Source organism: Sorex araneus, chromosome 1 (genome assembly GCF_027595985.1).
Source record: "Sorex araneus isolate mSorAra2 chromosome 1, mSorAra2.pri, whole genome shotgun sequence".
In the NCBI taxonomy this organism is placed as follows: Eukaryota; Metazoa; Chordata; class Mammalia; order Eulipotyphla; family Soricidae; genus Sorex; species Sorex araneus.
This window is the reverse complement of record NC_073302.1, coordinates 59,939,782-59,948,311: the sequence shown is the minus strand read 5'-3', so window position 1 is coordinate 59,948,311 and position 8,530 is coordinate 59,939,782.

Below are 8,530 nucleotides of genomic sequence, written 5' to 3'. Positions count from 1 at the left end.
AAAATAGTGGTACCACTTGGGAAATGGAAGGGTGAACTTGGAATCCATTGGTATTACCAAGATAGAGTGTTACAAAGTGTTTATTCATCACCCAGCTAACCATAGGTGCATGTTAGAGAAGACTCTTCTTTATTGATGAGGATTGAAGACCTGGTCACTCAACACTTTTATTTGAAAGAATCCAATAAAGCAGGTCCCTTCACTAATTATTAAAGTTGGAAAATTGCCTTGATAAAAAATGTTTCCATATTGCGATGAACTTCTGATACTTGAGATAATCACACAGTACAAAAATGTCATCCCCTTAAAAGAAATATTAGCTTTTACCAGTCTGTAAATCTGTATTTGCTCTTCTAAGTCACTGGTTTGAACTGTAATCTAGTACCTGGTTCATAATAACCAACTGTAGATAAATCAGTTCAAGTCACAGTCATTTGGCTATCCAAGGAGACACTGTTAATATTAAAATACTCAATGGCACCTGTTTAACATGTTTGTCTTCATACACTATTTCTAGTTTCTTTGTAAGTTTGCCAAGTGTTTTCAAATGAGTCTCCTGGGAAAATGACCTATCAGTAATTTTTTCCTGCATTTTCTCAGGCTGATAGGAGAGCAGTTCTTTGATCATCCTGCAGGTTGCACTTCTTAGTTTTCTAAAAACAGAGAAACTTTATGCTTGTGTAGCTAGACTAAGATTTGTGCCGGTTTTGGATATTTTTATGCCTCATAAAAACTTAAAAACTAAAATCATAATCTGGTTAGCAGAATAGAGGATGTTTTACCTAAGGTGCTTGAACTAAAACTATGCCGGACTCTTTCAATGTTGGTAATTTACTTATTTCTATTACTTTTCTTGACTAAATCCTCTTCACTTATGACCCAATCTTCCTCCTCCCCTACTGTAAATATAACAGAAAATAACTGTTGCACAGAAAATAACTATTGTTCTTTCACAGAGAACCATTTTTTCTATGATCTAGAGTGAACACCAATAATCATAAATAAACTGAGATAAAATTATCACTCTTTTTCCATTCTACCTTTCTCTCTTTTTGTCTTTTTTTTTTTTTGGACTGTGTGGGAGAGCAAGCACTATTTAAAAGCACCACCTCCAGGACAATGGAAAACACTAAGGGAATAGGTTTCATATCAGGAAATCTAGGGAGGAAAAATCCCTTCCTCTGGGATGGTGTTAAGTTTCTTTTTCCAGAGAGAGCAAAAGTTCTACTAATTAAGATGAAAACAAATCCAGGATGCCTTTATTTATTTATTTTCTTCTAGGCAGAGAAAGATATCTGAAAAATTAATTATACTTTTGTCTGATTAGATATTCTGATTGGATTTTCCTGCACTTCGGTTATCTTTACAACCAAAAATCAAGCAATTTCGGTGGTTTGACTCTAACTTAAAATAAAGAATTGGTTTTCCTGCCTGTGATATATAACTGTTTCTTTTACACACTTTAAAGAATAATTACGAAGCTGTTGGGAGAAATAGAGGTGGTATAGAAAAGGCATTTAGGAGGCCACTGAAATGTGATCATAAGCTAAGAGACAGGCTGGCTCTGTCTGATTAGGGGATTTGGAATAAGCACATGCTCACAAAATAGCTTATTTTCTTCTTTTTTCTTTTCCCCTCGCTTCCCCTCCTCTCCCCTCTTCTCCTCTCATTCGTAAGAGAGATGTACAGTACTCCTAAATTCAAACCCACATTCTCATTTAATACCTCCTCCTCCCTTCTTCCCTTTTCCCTCCCTTTCTCCCTTCCTTCCTTTCCCTTTCTCCAATAGTACTTAGGGGCTACTCCTGTATCAGTACTCAAAGGTCATTACTGGTGATTCTTGGCGGAACCATAGACTCTCAATGCCAGGAATCAAACCTTGACTTCATGCATGAAAAGTATATGTTCGAGTCCATTGAGCTGTCTCTTTGGATCTGCTTCTTTAATTTCTTTTAAAAACTTGTTAATATTTCCAAACACGTGCGAGCATGCGTGCAGGCATGCTCTCTCTCTCTCTCTCTCTCTCTCTCTCTCTCTCTCTCTCTCTCTCTCTTTCTCTCTCTCTCACACACACACACACACACACACATACACACACACACACACATACACACAGTCTATGGTAGCTTCCAAATAAAGCTTGTAATTCCTGTGATAATAAAAGAAATAGATCTGATATGAAACAATCTAAGAGTGAAATTATCACAAAATTTTAAAAAATGCCTCTTAAGTACCTTAGAAATTTTTTCTTCTTTCTTTATAAGACATTGTATAAAGTTAAAGAGCTTAATCTGATTCAATTACAAAATGAGTATTTATCTTGAGATAAATGTATTAGTACTAGCTATACAGTATTATTTACCCTTCTATGCTGTCAGCTATCACTTCTTTTTGTGTGTGTTAAAACCCTTTAATCCATTTCTAACAAAATTCAAGCAGATGATATAGTACTATTAGTTATAATCTCTATGATGCACTTTAGATTTTAAAGATGATTAATCTTGTAATCAGGAGTATTTATCTTTTAACCAGTATGACCCCACTCCTACTCTGCTTCAAGTCCTGATAATCACCATTCTATGTTCTATTTTTCTGGGTCTGAAGTTTTGAGATTCCTCGTATAAGTAACATCAAAGAATATGTATACTTCATGGTTTCAAGTCTTTATTCTGCCAATTAAAATTTAATTGTAGTAGTGACAATCCCACTTATAAATATAACATTTTTACACTGAAACACAAAGATGACAACATATCTTTTCTTGTGTGTGACACTAAAAATGATATCATATATTCACATCCAACCATCTCACTAACCATTACTTGCTGTTACCTGTTTCTTGGGGCTACTGGGGACAAGTAAAGTTCCATACTCATGTAAAGACTGTTGTTTGCTTCATTATCATTGACTACATACAATTTAAAAGTATCAAGTCAAACAAAAGCTCAGTTAATAACATCCAATACAGAGGTAGAGAGACATAGATAATTATTTTATAAGAAGATAAATGTTGGCTTATTAAATCCTTGTGACATATATTCCAGTGAATACTCATGAAAAAATTTTTATTCTGGTACAATTTATCTCAAGATCATGACAGAAATATTCATATAGATTACTTTGTATAGAAAAAGTAAATAACTAAAAACTTGCATATTTGTTATCTCCATATTTTATGTTACGTTTTATGGAATAAAAAGTTCAGTGAAAATATACCTATAGCTAAATAGAAACTAAGTTTCTTTTTAATTTTAATTTTAAGTTATTTTTAATTTTAAATTTTCATATAGAAAATTGAGTATGTTCACATAATTTAAAAAACGGAACTACAGAGCTTTCTTTTTCTTATAAAATAAATCAGACACAGGGCCAATGAGTATGCTTATTATGCAGCCAACCTGGTTTCAGTACCAGGCATCACATATGTCTCCTGTACCCTCACAAGAAGGGATCCCTGAGCACAGAGCCAGGAGTAAGCCCTGAGCACCAGTGGCTGTAGTACAAGAAACAAACAAAAAAAAAGCAAACAGAGAAAAACCTTAAACACACCAAAAGGTCACTGTCATTGTCATTGTCATCCTGTTGCTCATTGATTTGCTCGAGCGGGCACCAGTAATGTCTCCATTGTGAGACTTGTTGTTACTGTTTTTTTTTGGCATATCGAATACACCACGGATAGCTTGCCAGGTTCTGCCATAGGGGCTAGATAATCTCAGTAGCTTGCCAGTCTCTCCGAGAGGGGGCAGAGGAATCAAACCCGGGTCAACCGTGTGCAAGGCGAATGCCCTACCTGCTGCACTATTGCTCCAGCCCCACACCAAAAGGTATATAAGAAATATAATATGAAGAGTAAAAGTAAAGCAATCACTGTGGCAGGGAGTTTGCTGAAAATAATGGGGCGCATAGTATATGTATTGCCCTGAATTTGATTCGTGGTGCCATATAAGACCCCCAGGCAGCCAGCAGGGTTGAAACTGACTCCCACAAGCACTAATGTGGATAGGTCCTGAAAAAAAAATTAAGCAACCACCTTTATAAATACAATCTAGGCTAGATCATTATATAGATTGTAGCATAGATATATAGTAGTAATAGGTCAAAATTGTGTCTTAAAAGTCTCCTTCATGAGAGAGAGAAGGAAGGGGAATGCCTTGTCACAGAGGCGGGGTGGGGGAGGGTGGGAAGGGGTGGTGGGAGGGATACTGGGATCATTGGTGATGGAAAATGGGCACTGATGGAAGAATGGATACGCAATCATTGTATGACTGAAATACAAACATGAAAGTTTGTAAGTATGTTAAAACTGTACCTCACCGTGATTCACTATTAAAAAAATAAAAAATAATTAATTTTAAAAAATTAGAAAGTATATTACTGATCTATCCTAAAAAAAAGTCTTCTTCATGTCTCTCATGCTTGCATTTCTTTCCCTCCTCACAGACATAATCATAATCATATTTATGTGCTAAATATCTCCTTCCTTTTCTTGTTTCACTTTTTATATGTATATTTAAACATAATATTATCTAACATTTAGTCTGGAACTTTGTTAAAATGGAATAAATTTTATTCATTCTGCACATATTAGTAAATGAAGATTTAGGTATTTTTTTCTTTTGTATAAGTTTCATCATATAGTCATAGCTCTTTGAGTAAAATATTCTTTCACATATGTATCAAAGTTAGAGCTCCAGTCAAGGTAGAGAGGAAGTAAATAACACAACTATCAAAGGTCAGTTGAGAACAAGGGATCTTCTCCTTCTTCTCCTCCTCCTTCTTCTTCTCCTTCTCCTCCTCCTCTTCTTCCTCCTCCTCCTCTTCTTCCTCCTCCTCCTCCTCATCCTTCTCCTTCTCCTCCTCCTTCTCCTTCTTCTTCTAAACCCTTAGCTAGTCTTATTAAAAAATTAGAAAAAATAATAACTAGGATAAGAAATGGAAGGAGAGAAGTTGTGCCAAATACCAAAAAATTACAAAGATCATAAAAGTTTATTATGAATGACTTTATGCCACTAAGTTGAAGAGTGTAAAGGAAATGGATAAATTATTAGAATCAGACAACTTCCCTAGATTGAATTAAGAAAAAATTGAAAACTTGAACAGATTACTAGTAAGAAACGTTAAAAAGAAATTTAAAGAATTTCCCCCAAATTCAAAAGTCCAGTTCCAGACAGTTTTACTACTGAGTTCTACCAAACTTTCAAAGAGAACCTATTAACTCTCTTTCTCAAATTCATCCAGAAAATTGAAGAAACAGGAATTATTCCTCATAGTTTCTAGAAGGTGAACATTACTCAAATACCAAATCATACAGAGATATTATTTAAAAATAATTTCTTTTGGGGGCCAGAGCAATAGTCCAGCGGGGAGGGCATTTGCCTTGCACACGGCTGACCTGAGTTCAATCCCTAGCATCCCGTATAGTTCCCCGAGCACCACCAGGATTAATTCCTTAGTGCCGAGCCAGGAGGAATCCCTGAGCATTGCTGGCTGTGACCCAAAAAGGAAAAACAAAATCATCATCATCATAATAATTTTTTTCAAAAGATATGTTCCAGTTTATTCTTCTCAAAAGGAATGATCATGATAATAAAACATGTCCATCATCTACCAGAAAACAATTTTTATCTAGTTTTGGATGTTTCACAAATGTTGTTAATAGAACTCAGAAGAAATCAGTACATTGCCTTGCCAGTCAGGCCACTTTTACTTGCCTTTTTTTTCTTTCGTGAATTTGTGTGTAGAAAATTCATCCTGAGTTAAATTGAGTACTCCAAGTAATAACTCTTTGACAACATACATCCATTTCTGTTAACCTTGAATTATGATCCATATGGAGAAATTTGTTGATGATGGCCACTGCAGTTTTATGGGATATATAAAATCCATGATATAGGTGTCAGGGGCATATATGATAACTTTTCAGTACCTATATAGCGAACCATAACGCCCAAAAGTAAAGAGAGAGAGAGAGAGAGAGAGAGAAGAAAAGTATAATTATTGAAACTTAATGTGACAATACATAAAAAAGATCATGCACTATGATGAATTGGTATGTAATCCTGGGATATAAAGACTATTCAATAAATAAGTCATTTAATGTATGACATTGCATAAATAAAGGTAAATATAAAATATAAATTAACATATCAATACAAATATTTATGTAAATCATATCAATAAACACAAATGATTGACAGGATTCCATATTTATTTCTGAAAAAAATTCTCAATTCCAAATGGACTAAAGACCTTCTGAATTGTTAAACAAGAATCCATACACTACATTGAGGAAGATATAGGAAAATCATTCAGGGTTTGGAATTCAAAGGCATCCTTGATCTGATTCCAAGGGCAATGATAACAAAAATAAACAAATGGGTCATAAAATATATGTTTTCCCATGGCAAAAAATAAACAGACTAAAATAAAAGAAGTTCTACCAAGTGGAAGAATATATTTGCATACAATATATCAGATAAAGATCTACCATCCTAACCCCTTGCCCACCCCTCCCCCCGACTCACACATTGGTATTTGCTTTTCAACTGAGAGGCACTGTAATTCTAGTTTTGGAAAAAAATTGGTATTGTTTTGTTTTCAGGATCTTAAGTATGTTGGAGAATACGGGTTGTTGTGTCATGGTTTCCTATTTTCTACTCTAGGTAGAAAAGGCCTTAATAAGTATTGTTTGTTTTTTATTCTTTTGTTTTGTTTTGCCACACCCAGCGGTGCTCAGGGCTTACTCCAGACTACTCAGAAATCACTCCTGGTGGTTCGTAGGGGTCTATATGAGGTGTTTGGGGGTAAAACCTGCATATAAGGCCAGCACTCTACTCACTTTACTATTTTTCTGGCACCCTAAACAGCCTTTTAAAAAGGTTTCTCACTGTCACCTCTCCTCTTGTGACCATTTTCAAAGACAAAAATCTTGGTCTTTCATCTCAAGCATCCAGCCAGAGATACCTGTTACAGTTGGACACTGACTCTGAAGTCGACCTTCTGGATTTCTGAAGTGGGGGTGCTCAGCCTGCTGTGCTCCTGCCATAATCATCAGTATCCACAACACCCATGTATAGGCAGACACCTAAGTCTGCCTCTCCTCTACAAAGAAATTCCTGGGAATCCTGAAAACAACCAAGTCTTCGAAAGTCCTGGAGGTGGCTCAGCTCTAAAGTGGAACATTTACACAATGGAATACTATGCGGCAGTTAGGAAAAATGAAATCATAAATTCACTTGTAAATGGATGGACATGGAAAGTATCACGCTGAGTGAAATGAGTCAGAAGGAAAGGGACAGACATAGCATGATGGCACTCATTTGTGGAATATAAAGGAAACATAATAGAAAACTAATATCCAAGGACAGTAGAAACAAGGGTTAAGAATTAGTCCACAGTTATACGACTGCCTCAAGTGCTAGGGGAGAAGGCAATTGGGATGGAGAAGGGACCATCATGATAAAGATACTTGGAAACGATCACTCTGGATAGGAACTGTGCTGAAAGTTGGCAAAGAAATAAATATAATACCTCTCAGTATCTGTGTTGCAGACCATAGTGCCCAGAAGGAAATAGAGAGAGGGAGAGAGACAGACAGACAGACAGACAGACAGAGACAGGACAGAGACAGAGATAGAGGAGACAGAGACAGAGAGACAGAGAGAAGGAAAGTGCCTGACATAGAGCCATAGAGGCAGGCTCGGGGAGTGAGGGTAGTGGGAGGGAAACTGGGTTCATTGGTGGTGGGAAATGGATACTGGTGGAGGGAGGGATGTTGGATCATGGTATAACTGAAATCCAATCATGAATAGCTTTGTAACTGTGCATCTCACTGTGACTCAATTAAATAAATAAAATTTAATTAACTAATTATATTAATAAAATCACCGAGGGAACAGGCTTTTCCTGCTACTCTGTGTCTGCTAAAACTAGAGGTACATTTTGTTTGATCATATAGACCAGATTCAGGTGGCTTGTGAATCCTTTTCTCCTCTGCGAAGAAGATAGCTGGAGTCCTGGGAGTGGTATGTACCCCCAGATTCTTGCTCTTTCTTTACTGGCACTGAGATGCTCGCAACTCCAGGACTCACAGCTGGACCATACTGTAGAGCTGATTTCTGTTGTCTGAGGCTCTTGTGATGTATCTCCAAAGACACGACTTAAGGGGTAGTTCAAGGTGACTCTGCCAAGCCATGACTCCTAAAATCACCATGGTTCAGTGTTCAGTACGCTACCCAATTTTAGGAGGCCACGTGAATCTTTTTCTACTTAGTAAAGAAACTCACTGGTGTTCTGGAGACTTGCCCCTAAAGCCCTATTTTCAGCTTAATTTGCAATGCATATCATTGTACCTCTATCACATTCTGGTTAGCAAAGTTTGTGGCAGGTGTTCCAACCTCCCTTCTCTGCATTTACCAACACAAGAGTTCTGACCACCCACATTCAAATATGCAGGTGCTTTGCTCACACATCACATGGTGATAAAGTGAACTGCATGACATATAAACCTTGATTCTGGCTGATTTAATCA